Genomic DNA, 15,387 nt, shown 5'->3' with positions numbered 1-15,387 from the left:
CATTTGTCTTTGATTGCTTCTTTGACTCCAGGCCTCTTAGCAGGGTCAGGCTCAAGTAAAGACTGCATGAAGTGTACAGCTCCTGTGCAGTGTTCAGATGAAATGGCTTGTTTACTAGTAATATCTGATTATTTGGGCAGTGCAAAATTTGCCTTTTTCAGATATGTGGCACTTCCTCTTCTCCTCCACACTGTAAGAACCTCAGCTAAAATCCATTTTTTAGGTTCTACCTCTGAACTTCAAATAAAACAGCGCCAACTCTCTTCCAAGACTGCTGTGTTCCCATGTGGTGACTCTGTTCCCCCAAGGATGCCTGAGCAGGGCGGGCAGCATGGGACAAACGATGCTAGGAGGCACGCTATAGACCTGTGGATGATCCTACAGATACAGCACTGGACCTCGCTTCCTAATTTGCTTGATTTACCACAGTGAATGCAGCCTTTGGCATCAATAGCAATCTCAGCATTGTGCTCACTCAGCATTTGAGCAAGGCTCTAAGAAGGGACCTCCTGTGCCAGCTAACTACCCAGGAGTTATGTTCCTCACACAAAGAAGCTAATCTCACTGATAAAACTCTCTGTATTGAGGGACGGAGATGGACCCAAGTGCTCAGATGATGTTTTGTGCTTTGACTTCTTGGAGTTGGGACAGAGAAAGCTCAAATATTCCTGTATGTCTGTCACTCAGCTCCAACACTGCATAAAGTCCCTCTCTTTTTTTTATTTCTTGGGAAAACTCTACCGAATTCTTCCGTATTCCTTGGGGATGTTTTGAAGTGAGCAAAATCGCAAGTGAGCATTAAACTGGGGACATACTGCCCCTTTCACTTGTAATCTCTTTCAGAGGAACTTAGATCTAAAGTATGCAAAGCTTGTTTACTACTGCTCTCTCACTAAATTCCCAAGGGGCAAGGGAACAATGGAGTTATCCACAATCTTCCACTAACTGTGTGGGCTTTGTAGAAAAGCAGACATAATGCATTTATTAGAAGAAGCTATAACAATAGCATAAATAAGAAAAATTAGAAATATAATAATTGCAGCTATGGAGGGCTTGTAGAAAAATGGAGCTGCTATCTAGTAACCAATCTCCAAAGAAAGATAAATGAGAGACTAATGTACAAACATTCTGGACAGCTATGGTAGATATCCTCATACCATTTACTGGGGGAGAAAAAGAAATTGAATCATCACATTATCTTAATACTGTAACTCCGGACTAGATCCAGCTAGTTTAGTCTGGAACTGTCTGCTGCTTCCCAGCACTTGGCTGCAGGCAGCTGCTGAAGTTAATCTTGCTTCCTATGCTCATTCTTGCCTAATGTCAGAGCCAAGCTGCTCAAAACGATGAGGAGATCTGAACTCATGCTGGTAGATAGCTGGGCAAAACATGTCTCATTCTGCTCTGCTTTCTGAGCTGGTTGGTGAAGCTGCACGATAACGGCTGTGAGAAGGGGCCCAAGCCTGTGACTGTCAAGAGAAAAGATGCTAGTCCAGGTGGAGAGAAAACAGGGACTAAAGCTAGAGGTGTATAGGAATTATTGCAAAGCAACAGAAATTTGAGCTTTGAGGAAGTAAATTTTGGACTGCTAACCCAGAGTGTATATACACCAACATGACTTCTGGGTTTTAGAGCCATGGGCTGTAATTCAGGCTAGAGCTCTTGAGAACTATCTTTCCTAGTTGTCCTAAAAGACTCCATAGACTGTAGTGCATTAAGGATTGTCAGTAAAATTCATTGAGAAATGTTGTGTTTCGGTTCTTTCTCATGAAAAATACGAACAGACTTCACAAAAATAGCCCTCCCGTTTCTTTAATTATCTCAGTATTGTGGGTTCTGTCTGTAGCCAAAATGCAAGCTCTTCAGGAAAAAATATATATGATTTTGATAACTGATTTTTTGGGAAAAAGAGGAAAGAATGCCTGGCTATGACACATGGGACATAGTAAACACGACAGTGTTCTTATTTACTGCACAGCTGCTCCACTTGCATAAAAGTAATGTACATTTTATTCCCCCTGTAAATAAGAACCAAGAATAGTGGTCTTTTGAAGAGACAATATTATTTTCCTTACTAGCCTGAGGTAAAGAGGTCTTTGCCTAAGGCACACAAAAGTTATTTCTAAATGTGAACAAAGCAACTGGAAAAGGTACTTCTTATTTTTCCAGAAGATTGCATTATTGCTAAATTCACTTTATTACATGGGTTAGACCTTTTATACACCAGTATTCTTTAGAAAAATTGGAGTGCTTTACCAGGGGAGATATCTGATGGAATAGGGCTGATTTCTCCAATTAACATCTTTTGATGTAGTTGCTTGATATTAAAAGGTTCCACCGTGAAGGGTAATGTGCCGGTTAGCATAGCAAACATGCTTACACCTCTGTCAAAGAAAAAGATGAACATCAGAGCTCCGTATAATGCTAATAAATATTTTTTTTTTAAAATCCCACAAAGCTATGAGTCAGGTTTCAGAGATTTGCCTTCAGTATCAACAACGAGGTTACAAATTACCTCTTAACAGCAATTTGTACTGGATATATATCTTACGCCTTTTTTCTTTGTGTAAATGCCATTTTATCTAGAAAAGAATGTTGTGTGAAGTGTGTAGAAAATAGACTGTACAGCGAGTGACTGGAAAGCCTGCAGTGTTGAAACTGGAAACCTGCTGTTTATTTTTAAAATAAGCTCATTGGAGTGTCAGTGTAGTGTACCCAGCCCATCAGAATAAAGCATTTCGGTTTGGAGGCTGAGTGACAACACAGAGCTGGGATTGATGTGATAGATCCTGTTCCAAATAGTAATTCAGTTCTTCTTGCTTTGCTCAGATTGCTAAATTAGGTGTGACTTATGCCTAGAAGGTATTCGTTTGGTAACAGCTTGCTGTTGGCTGAAGACTTAAAACTTTAACTCTTGCAAAAGACTTACAGCCTGCTAGCAGTGATCAGCAAACTTTGTGAAGGTTTGACATTCAGTTTGGAGAGGTACCAACATTTGGAAAACTTGCTTAGCTGTCCCAAGTTTGTGAACGGGAAGGTTTCCTTGAACACTCTCCATGGTACTTCCTTGCTCCAGCTGAGCTGCACCACCGCAACAGCACTTCTCTTCGCCATCCTTTGCCGTTGCTCTACTGAACTCAGTGGAGACAGTGATTTTAGAAATTCAGGCAATTCTAATTGAATTGATCTGGTTGGTACATCAGTGCAGATGATGACAATGTTATCTGTGAATCAGATCTGTTTGTGGTGTGCACAACTACAATCTTTTTTAATGTTTTCAAACAGTTGAAAAACCATGAGAAGATGATGGCATCACTGAAAAACCATGAGAAGATGGCGGCACCTTTTTCTAAATGTTTCATTGGATTGCATTTGAACCAATGACCTATGGATAAATGCTTTTTATTACTCGCAACTAGGATTTATCTTGTCTCATTTTAACCATCTAAAGCCTAGGTATCAGTAGTTATCAATGGAAAGAAACAGGCTTCTCCAAGAGAGATTCATCACAGCTATGTTATACAGCTATTTTAGGCTACAGTTAAGTGTCTGAGAAGATGAGCGAGCTCCTTGCACTGACAATAACAGGACACTAACTGCCTGGTATAAGCCAGATGTCTGGTTGTTAAATGGCTAAATTTAGGTGAGATCAATCTCTTCTCACTTTACTAAACCTATTAAACTGATAAATCTAGTCCTTGAATGCAATACTTTCCAAAACTTTCCCGATGAACCTTTTGAGTAAAAAAAACCCCCAGAGATACAAAGGAAACATGCTGCAATGAAATGACATTGAGTTGACTGAAGTGGCAAGGATTGTCATTCTATAATACATAATAGCACATGGATTAAATGTAGCTGGAGTTGAAGCAGGAGAAGGGCCCCTGAATATTCTCTGATGAGTGGGAGTAACATGCAGTGCAAATGGATCGCTAATGTCATTAAAACATTAAATACATTTTTCCTTTCAACACTGCAAACACTACCATGCACTTTAAATTGCTGGTGATGATATACATGATTGGTGCTTTAAACTGGCAATAGTTCTTTTCATCAGCCTACTGGATGGGGAAATCCCCAAGGTACGGGAATTTGGGGAATGGATGGAGCTGCAGTCCTAAAATGTCTTTTAAAATCTTATGCACAAATTGTAGCTAGTTAACAGTAATGCACTTAGTTGTTAATTGTAGGCGGAATCTGATGGTATTTTAAACTTGAAAGTTTATTGGCTCTAACAGATTATTTCTCCTCTATCCAACTGAACTATCTGGATTTGTTTGAATATGGCAGCTGTTTCCTCAATTCAGCTGGTGCATGAAAGTTAACCATTTTCCAGTCCTCCAAAGAATCATTAAAATCTTATGCACAAAAGTCACTATTAGGCAAAACAGGCACTGCAGTTCACTGTTGCCTCATAGGAGCCTTAGCTGTATTGCAGCTGAATCAGGTTGGTTTTCTGAATGTGCTTCTGACTGAATAATGCTCTCTAGTTCCCATTGTAACCACCCCTTGTCAGTCCTGCTGCATAAAGTCTGTATTTCTCCACTACACTGAATTTTTTTGATTCCAGAGTCCAGTTGATTTGTAATCCTTTACCTATTTTGTGACAATAGAAGTAACTTCTCTTTCTAATTAATATTACAGTCCATCAGAATTCCCTTTTCCGCTATGATAATGTGAACAATTCAGATTCAAATTGTAAATATGTTTCATGCCTAAGATGCATAAAATGTTTATGTGAAACACCAAGGGCCATATATAAGTTTTATATAGCCCTTGACCTGTTAAGTGATGTTTATTAACAAGGCGAGCTCAGAAAATGGTTCTAAGCTTACTGTTTTGCCTTCATTCAGACATCTGAAATGTGAAGTAAGCATAATCCTATTTAAGTGCTGACAACGTCCTCTAGACCTGATTCATCTGTGTTATGTCTACATAAATTCAGACTAACACTCTTGAAATCCAGACTTATGCTGAAGTAATTTGGTACAATTTGTCCCTTCATCCTTAACTTTGTGTACTGTTCATATCCTGTAAATTTAGAGGAAGCTGAGGTATAAGAATCATAGTATAGTATATAATAATACTATATATATAAAATATATAGTATGTCTGCTAGAAGCAGGTCTTGAGAGGAATAATAATGTGCATTATATATTTATGCATATATTTATATCCTCTTTCTCTTTTGAGCGTATAGGAATGCTGAGCTTCTACTTTAGACATCTGAATCAGATGCCTACGTGTAGGTACCAGCAACCTTGTAGATCAAACTAAACCGCTTTGTCCTCTGTAGATACACGGTTTTGTAAAGACTGCTGAGAACTCCTCAAGGAGACTCTGTGTTCTCATAGTTGAATGAGTGGGTGGGACATCCCAGTTCAGAGCATCTCTGGGCATCCAGGCCTCCTGTTCCTTCTGGCAGGTGTCCAGAATGAGGTGGTTTGGGTTTGGATCAAATGCAGCGTTGTGTGTTGAACAGAAGCAGAGCATTACAATCCCTTAGATCAATGCAGTTGTGGGGTGGGAAGGGAGGTGGCACTTCTAAGCCAGAAAGTCCAATTATTCTTACAAGCCTTGTGAGCTGTTTGAAATCCATGGGCTTTTATCATTGGCTTCAAAAGCTAGAGTTTTCCTCTAACACTTGTGAGTTAAGATACTGCAGGGAATTATGGTTCCAGTTGTAATAGGTGGGAAGAGTCTGGACAAAAGTGCATTTGACCAGCCACTGGGTTTTTAAATCTTAATACTCTAGATGAAGATTTGGCTTGGTCTACATTACTCAAGCTCAACTTCTATGCCCAAAATCATACCTGCTAGAAATGGGGTTAAAAACTGTGTTCTACATTGAACACTCAGACCTGGGCATATGGTCACTATCAAAACAGCTGAGAAGAAGCTGATTCATGGGCACATATACATATAGATAAACATGAACTGCCTTTGGACAAATGATGGACATGGAGAGCCGATCTCCTATCTAGATCTGTGAAGATCAAACGATACAAAAATGGATCTAATATACTATCATTTTCCCAGTGCCATCCAGAAACTGTCAAAAAAGTAGAGAGCCCAAACTCGACTGCTAGAATTGCAAACTGCAAATGCAGTTGAAAAGTCTGAGATAATTTAGGTGAAAAATTACTCTTCTGACAGCACCTTCTGTATTTTCATGTATTATAAGAGACACATCCTACAGAAGCAATGAACAAAGAAAATGAAGTCCATTCAGGTTTGTGCCACCTGTGAAGTAAATAGCTCCACTTTTTTATCATAATCTTATATAAAGGGCCTAATCAATGTACGAATGAAGGTCTCATAGCTCTACTGTAGCCATGTCTTTGGTCCATGTGTCCATCTGTGTGTCCTTGTGACAGTTTTCCTGTTTAGATTTCTTCCTTTGGCAGAATATGCTTTAGACAGAAAATGCTCATTTGTCAGCCCAGGGTTTCCAAGGAGCTACACTGATTTTGACAGAAGTTACTCAGATACCAGCTGAACCTGTGTGCCAGAAGGACAGGAGGGTTCATCTGAGAGGATTGGCATATACAAGTTCTGTCTCTGTCTCTTCAGAACAGACTCCTAGATCCAGCTACCCTATCTTTTGTTGATTTCCCTTGCCACTCCAGAATAGCATGAGTATCACTTATTGATTTTTTTTCTCCCGTGTTTTGCAATAGATACACATTTCAAGATACATTTTTCACACTGATTTTTTTTTTTTTTTTTTTTTCCCCTGGCAACCCTTCTGTGATATATCTCTGCTTTCCTCTCTGATGCCCCAAAGCAGAGTGCCACCAACCCATTTGTATCAGTCTTGTCTAAACCATTCAGTGCTGAGAGTGTTTTGGTAAGTATATTTTTAGATCTACTTACATGGACCAGACATCCACCTTTGGACCATATTTCCTATGAGCAAGGAGTTCTGGGGCAGCATAAGCTGGGCTTCCACACTGGGTATGTAACAGCTCCTGGGAGAGACCCTCAAACTTTGCAGTATTGCTCAGTCCGAAATCTGGCAGTCACAAAAACAAAGGTGAAAGAGTTTTAGTGTCTTCTCAAAATAGTTTAACTTTACCAATTGGATGAAGAAAGGAAAAAGACAAAAACAGCAGCTGGCTTTAGAATCTGGTGAGATGTCAGCTGTGGATGCCAATTTGGGTTCAAATAGATGTCCCATGAATTAGCAGAGGAGTAACAGTGAAGTTACCCAGCCATGAGCCTCATTTGGTTGATTTTGGTTTGGCTATTTTAGTTTGCCTCAGTTGACTGCTAGTACGAGAGCGCAGCTACACAGTTGTGTTAGCATGGCTTATTGAGCTACGGCATTCGGCTCAGCTGGGTGTGCTTTAGCCAGCGGTAAACATGGGATAAAATGTGCAAACTTAAGCCTTTTTCTCTGTATATGTGCATGTGTGCAAAGGGGAGGGAAGAGAAAGGTGTGATTGTAAAGGACTGCCTGGCTATAAAACAGAGGTGAAGAGTTGGTGCCTTTTTTCTCAGAGGTGTTAAGCTTTTAAAAGTTTGGGAAACACTGGGTTAAACATGTGGCGTCTCTAAAATTGAGCTTCCCTTGCGGGGATTTTTCTGTGCGGTTTCCATAGAATAAAATTAATGTTTCTCTGAGCTGTGTTAACTGCTTGGTGCAAATTCTCTCATTTTTACAAATGTTTGCTTCACAACCCTAGAAGGTTTCTGTTAGTGACCAAAACAGGCTTTTTCTTTTTTTTTTTTCCACATACCAAATGATGAGGTTTCTGGTTGGAGTAATGACTCAACAGAAGCTAAAGTGTCCATACCTGCATTTCACCCAGAAGATTTATTTCTTTGTCTACAAATCACTTCTGCTAGGAACAGCTTTCTACACATAAAAGCTGTAATTGTTTCTTGCCTCTCCAGCAATACACAAGGGAGAACAATAGGCAAAATTGTTTTCCTTGTTCTCTTAAAAATATGTTTTAGTTAAAGCTCAAATAAACAAGCTGTTAAGTTATACTTCATAACTTCTATTTATTCTAAAAGCTCAAATATGTTTATTGAATAATCGAAAGCTCACTCATAAAATGTGCTGTTTAAATGGTAGCTGAACTGTCACTGAAAGACACACAAAAAGCTGAAAACAAGCTTTGCAGATAACGTGCACCTACCAACGATTTTGATGTTGTTGTTCTCATCAAGAAGAAAATTTTCAACTTTTAGGTCCCTGGAATGAAGATAGAAAGCAAATTTTAAGATGTCTGATGTCCCAGCTAACCAATTGCAGATAGTTTTTAGCAAAATATAATTGAAATAATAACAATAGTTCTGCACAGCTTGCCTACACTTGTAACAAGATCCTTATTCCTTCCTGAAGTTTTCAGTTGGGAAAATGGAAACTTTCTATATTTCAGGGAATATTTTATGAGTATATATTTTAAATAGACCATTCATTTTAGGAATAATCCATTCTACTGATGTTTAAAAAAAAAAAAAACAAAACCAGAAAAACCCAGCATTTATTTCTTCTTTTGTGTAAAAAAGAAAGTTGCGCGTACTTGGACCCGGAGTGTTTTTGTCTTTCTTTGAAGTACTGAGCACTGTTGAGTATTTCTGCTTTCTTTGTGAGAAAATCGTGCCTGAGAGATATGAAGGATGAGAAGGGAACTGGACAGTGAGGTCTGCCTTGCTGGCAGAAGAGGGGAGGTGTGCCAAAGCTGGGTTGGGGACAGATACCCTGAAGGTGGAGACATCTCCGCAGTGATGTTTATGTAAACAGGGTCCACCAGTATTAGCCGCCCTCGCAGGAGGACGTAATTCAGAGCTGCAGGAAAAATGCTGTTAGCTGGCTCAGGCACTTACTTGCTTATTGTGGGAACATTTATATCCTTACAAATTAAAACCAAAAGCCAGAATATTGCTCCACTGTGGGGAGCGCCTGAAGTGGCAACTGAAATCTTTTGCAGTGCGGGGAAATCCTCAGCCAGTGTAATTTGGGTGTTGGGAGGCAGTCCAGGAGCCTGTGATGCTTTGCTGACTCCCATCAGGGCCTCCCGCGTGCCGCTGGGGGCTTCCCCTGCCTCTGCGGGGGATGTGGGGGGACAGAGCAAGTTTCAGAAGCAGCTCCAGGTTACATGGATTTCCCTCCCACCCCCTCTGAAGTCGCAAAAGCGCTTTCATCAGCCCCAAGACCTCAGAGAGTACAGGATGACAAACCAGAAGGAAGGACGGGAACAAGGACAGGAGCAAGGAGCAAGGGCTGGGAGGACTGGTGCTGCACAAACAACACTGCGCTGCGGCAGGGGATTAAGTCTGGAGGTGTACCCAGTGGTCCTGATGGGTGGTTTTATGGGAGCGTCCTTCTATCTCCATGGTTCAGGATGGGACAGCATTGCACTCGAAACCCTCTGCCGCCCCAGGCTGAGAATGGGATGGAGATGGTTTTAATGATAACTTTTTAATCGGTTTTAATTTGAATAGCATGTTTTCTGGAGCAGCAAAGAAGCCAGTGCCCTAAAGCTGGGAGGTAAATCTAAGATAACTTTGTTCATAGCCTGTCCCTGTGTCCTAAGTCTGTACAGTAAAACTGTGTGGTTTAAAACTAGCCATGTTTCAGACCACTGCAAATCTGACATTTCTATTGGATTTAGCACCCCACGGTGCACTCTGATGACTTTTACTAGACTACAGTTAAGTAATGTTACATTGGATTGACCCAAATGCTGTTCCATAGGCTGAGCTGAGTGCTCACAGAGTTAATAAAAATGTATGCTTTCATACATGAAAAGCCCGATAATGGTTACTATTAAAGTTTACATAGTATCAGAAGTTATCTTGCCTCAAAGATATATCTTGTTCTTTTTTTTCCAAAGGAAACTTTCCCAGACATATTGTAAGTTTAAGCAACATGAATTTTTTTTCTCATTCCCACGGGGACTTCAGAGAGACTGCCTAGAGAGCAGCTTGTGATGCGTCTCTGGGTCTTTGGTTCAGTAATGATACAAAAGGGTATATGACATTTTTATATAGGAGAAGGGAAAATATCCAGGAAAAATTCAGAACTGTACATACAAGCGAGTTACTGTCATTTGGCAAATGCCAGCTTTAGGAGTTGGTAGCTGCCTGTGTGCATGCGCTAGCCCAATCCAATTGCGAGGTAATGTAATTTAGCTTATATGTCTTTATTTGAGGTTTTTAAGCTCAGATGCATTACCTCACCACTTGGCCATGTCTAGAGCAAGCATAGGGATAGTTAGCAGAGCTCCGTTGATGAGTGTTAGCTTGTGAAGCTGCTGAACCTGATCTTTTGCCTGAGCCTTCTTATGTCTGGCACAGTAAAATGCTGTCTGCTGGGTGAATAGGCAAGTGAGTCAATCTTCCATCTTGACCATTTTGGCAACTGTGGCATCAAAATCAACTGCGATCTTGCGTGGACAAGAAAGGTACTACCTTTACTGTGAAAAGTAGACTCAATCTTAATTTAAGCCATAAGGATTTGTTGGATCAGGGCTGATTTTAGTGCTGAATAGGAAAAGTAAAGCTCAGGAAAGAAAAAAAAAAAAACCTCTGTCAAAACATAGCACAAGATTTCTGATGAGTAATATTAATTTTGACTAAAAATAGTTACAAAACTGGCCAGTCTTTCACCAAGTATATTATTAAGATAATAGAAAATACTGGTTTTCAAAGGTATATCCCAGGGTTAGAAATCAGGAATGCCCATAAGACTCTTCTGAGCAAAAGTAAATTAAGTTAGCAAATTCTTAAGTTTATCACTTAGGAAAGAGACCTCGCAATCACCAGTAAAGTAAAGGGGTCCATTCTAGTAAAGTAAAGGGGTCCCAGGCATAGACCCAAGAATTGGCACACAATTATCCTCTCATGAAATTACTACTGTGATACCTGGTGTGATTTTACCGGCACCCTTCCCAGCAAAGCCCTGACACCCGTGGGGTGCCCGGGTAGCGTGGAGCAGCAGCCATTCCTACCAGGCAGGTTGGGAACCCTACTTTCCTTATGTTAAAGCAATGCAAAGAGTTGAGCTTTACTCAGTGCTCAGATGAGAAAATCAGATTGACTTTGTGAGGTAACTTTCCTATTTCTGTGCTCATCTTTCTGGAAACATTGATGCCTTCTTTTCAGAAGAGGATACACCCACAATTATCCTTGTCAGTTTATCCTCCGCAGTGAATTGCTATAAATTGCTGCAGTTGGAGCTGAGCAGGGAAGCCCTTCCAGATCCTTCCCAGTCTGCATTTGGTATGAGGGCAAGGCCACAGCTCTGAATCTCAAAGCTAGCAATAGGTCATGAGTTGAGGTACTGCTGATTGAACCTATGTCTGCGACCTAGCAAGGCAGATCATGCAACTTCATAAGCCCTATGACAAAGTGCCTGAGAGCCAGGGATGAATTTTCCTTTGGTCAAGGGGGTTTGATAGTAAAGCATGTCTCCGGAGGAGCTCACACCACTTGTGTGCACATGGCTGATTTCAGGGTCTGCAGTAAAATTATTCTCTCTTGCAAAGCTTTCCCAGCAAAACGATACCAAAAGAAGAAGAGAAAAATAGGGGGAAAAATCAGGCTACTCCCCTGCTCACCGGGAAGGGTTGTTTCCAAACAAAAAGAAGGGAAGAGGGCTTGAGAAATTAATGAGGAATGTTGTCATGGGAAGAACATAAATGTTATGATCATGAGCACTGAAGAAATGCTGTAAAAGAGATTAGTCAGGGAACCAGCAAGGCAGAGATGTCAGCCTGGACTAAGTGGGTGAAGCCCCTTGGGTTTATTTTCTGGTGGGTTTTTTTTTGTTTGTTTAAATTCTCTAGGTCAGATACTGACTATTTCTTTCTTGTTCATTCCGTATTAATTAACAAATGCAATATAATTAAGTGTGGGATTGCAAGCATTTCAAGTCATAAACCACTTGTAAAAGCTGAGCCATCACATTCACAGCTTATTTGTTTCATGGTTGCTGTAACGATACAGTCAATTGGATTACTTGTTAGGTCCTGGGGCTTTGTTGATGAGTGCATTTACCATTTAAAATTAAGGATCTGATTGACTGTGAATTATTCAGTAAAACAGAAAAATGGTGGGAAAAACTGCTTCTTGCCTATTCTCCCACCTAAAATGGAAGTCCTTATTCTGCTGCTCTTGGCATATGCACCAAGATCCCCAGTGGGACGGAGAAGATCAGCTCTCCTTGCATGGGCTGCTCAGGTTCCTCTAGCAGTGGCTGAAGTTGTCATCTGTCCCCATAATGCAAAAGCCAGCATGGAAGGTCAGTGACCTGCCATAGACCTGGACTTGCAGGACCATGTCCTCTGCTCAAATAGTGAGCTGTGATTCCTCAATCGTCTGTCCTGAGTGACGTGTGGTTATTTCAATATGTTGTGGCTAACCAAATGAAATCAATGTTTATATGCGTAGTCACACTGAAATATTTGAATCAGATACATGTTTGTCACCAGCTCATTCTGTGATAATCATGGCAAAGTATTGATTTGTTACACTCATCAGCTCTTATACCTGGATTTTGTTACTTTATAGAATCATAGAATCATAGAATGGTTTGGGTTAGAAGGGACCTCGAAGACCATCTATTTCTAACCCCCCTGCCATGGGCAGGGACACCCTCCACTAGACCAGGTTGCCCAAAGCCCCATCCCACCTGGCCTTAAACACTTCCAGGGAGGGGGCATCCACAACTTTTCCGGGCAACGTATTCCAGTGCCTGATCACCCTCACAGGAAAGAATTTCTTTCTAACATCTAGTCTAAATCTACCCTCTTTCAGTTTAAACCCATTACACCTTGTCCTATCACTACACTCCCTGACAAACAGTCCCTCTCCAGGGAGGAATTACGCACTCCCCAAGGAGTTCTACCACCACTGAGAATACAATGCTTTATTAAGATGGTCTGAGAGAACATAGTCTTCTTGGCAAACCCCGTTTTTATGAGGGGAAATTAAAGAAAAGCTCTCAGTGAAGAAGAGCACTCTCTGTTCTTGCACACATTCTTTTCTTACTGTTGTTTGGAGGAGGGGAAACATCTTACCTGTGAACAATCCCCTGGCAATGCAGATGCTCTACTGCAGACAGAATTTGCCTGGTGTATCTCCTTACTTCCCTTTCTGCCAGCCTCTTTTTGTCACAAATTCTGTCCAGGAGGTCCCCGCCGAGGCACAGCTCCATCACCATGTAATAGGAGTTGTCAGTCTCCAAGGTCTCATATAGCCGAACAACATTGGGGTGCTTTATCATCTGGTGTATCCGTGGCTCACGCTTCATGTTTCTTAAAACGTAGGAATCCTGCTTGGCTTTTCTCTTGTCAATGACTTTTATGGCTACCTAAATTGCAGGATATATGCAAATTGGCAACGAGCTTTGCAGCCCAGACTAATTTTCAAAAGGATGGAGAGTAAGCTGACATGTGGGAGAAGCTAGTTTTGACATGGTGTTCATAACCAGTATCATAGAGGGAGACATTCCTGATTGAAGAATACACTTTTTGCTTCTCTTGAAGGCCAAAACAGGAAGGTTAACTGTCACATCGATCCCTCTGATTGCACTAATAAGTACACATATATGAAATGCATATACCAAATGCAAAAGTAGCCCTAAATGCTTGACTGGTAACTGCATCTGTACTGTACCACATTTTTTTCCTAACATGCTCCCTTCTGACTTGGTCTACAAGCGAGTCAGGATACTGGCTATAACAGGCTGGGATTAGACTCTCTGCAGTTTGGGAAGCTAGTCAGCCAGTGAGGCTACTGAAGCCACAAGAAAAGTAAAAATCAAAAAGCCACTTGAAGTAATCCATCTTTCCACAGTTACATCTTGTGGTACATTATTTTAGCCCAACTGAGCTAGAGATAACAAATGTTATCTGTGTCCTGCCATATAAATGATTGCTGTTGGAGTGGCTGGCTTTTCAATAAATGTTTTCTATAGCTTTAAAAGTCAGGTATGTGGCACTAATTACTCAATGAGGATTATCAGGTAAAGCAGGTTTGAAATTGTCCTTATGCCATCATCCTGTTCTCTTTCAGCTAGAGGATATCTTTGTTGTCTATATTGTTTTATAACTGTGAAAACAGTTGCACTCAATGTATATTCACACATGTGACTGATTATACATGAGCAATAAACTCAATTTATGAGGTTAATTTATGAGGATAAGGTTCAGAGGATAATTCACTGAGTAGATTGTGGTTTGCGGATTAAACGGTCTGAAATTTTCTGACATAAGTTAGTGTGAGGTTACTTGCGATTCCTAGAGCCGTCTCATTAGATTCCTAACCATCTCATTAGGAGCTTACCTTCTCCCCTGTGGGGATGTGCAGCCCCTCCATCACCTTGGCAAAGGAGCCCTTGTTGATCATTTTACCTACTAGGTAATTCCCAACTTGTTTGGAGTGAGGGAAAGTCTTCCCAGTCTCTTGGGGCATCTTGTTAAAACAAGCAGGTATTTTTATATCCTTTAAGTTTTTCTCCCATTCTGGTAATATCCCGTCCAAGTTGCCAGTATGTGTCATTTTGTTATCCAAGCCTGCTTTCATTGCTGCGGGCATCCCTGCAGAGCCAGATTTGTATTGCTACTTTCCAGATGTAGCTTCTGATTCACAGCAGATCCAGGCATTAAGTCTCTACATCTTGTGGTGCAAGTGCCATCCTGCTGATCACAGAGCAACTAATCCTTTCCCTCCGAGAGTCCGTGTTTGTCACTGATCTCCAGCCTGACCACACAGATCTGCTCAAGCAGAACCAAGTAGCAGGTTATTAACCTAACCTGATACGCGATGTCAGTTAATGCCCCAGAGCTGCCGAGTCAGATGACAGATAATCTTGGCATTAGCCTGGAACATACGACTCTCTTCCTCCTACAATAGTTCCCTAAACACATCTTAGCGCAAGTTGCACCAAACTAAACTGAGCCATAGTTTTCCTGGCATGCATATTGCTGGTGTGCAAGGGCATAAGTTTATTCTAAAAACACCGTGGTAGCATGAATGCAAAGCTGAGTTATGTACCTGACGCTGTGCAGGCATTTACACGTTTGCTGTGTAAAGCATATAAATATATATGCACTTGTAGCACATTTAAGTCCCAGGACCCTGGCCTGGCTCCATGTCTCACAGACATATTTTGCATTTCCTGGGACTTGATTGCAGTTCTGTAAAATGTAGCAGTGGGGACTGAAAGTGTGTGTGAGGCGGGTATGTGGGTGTGTGGGTGAACATTTTCCTCCTTACAACAATGACTGATAAAAAGAAGAAAAGAGAGGGTTTTTTTCTACAGCTGTTGTCTATCTATGTCTGTCTTCATTACCTGGGATCTTTCCAAAGTTACAGAGAGAGAAAAGAGCCTTTCCAGAAAGCGCTTTCACATACCTGCAATTTGAGCCG

The sequence above is a fragment of the Balearica regulorum genome, chromosome 3, assembly GCF_011004875.1.
Source record: "Balearica regulorum gibbericeps isolate bBalReg1 chromosome 3, bBalReg1.pri, whole genome shotgun sequence".
Lineage (NCBI taxonomy): Eukaryota > Metazoa > Chordata > Aves > Gruiformes > Gruidae > Balearica > Balearica regulorum.
The sequence above is the reverse complement of the archived record's forward strand: the minus strand, read 5'-3'. Positions refer to the sequence as shown.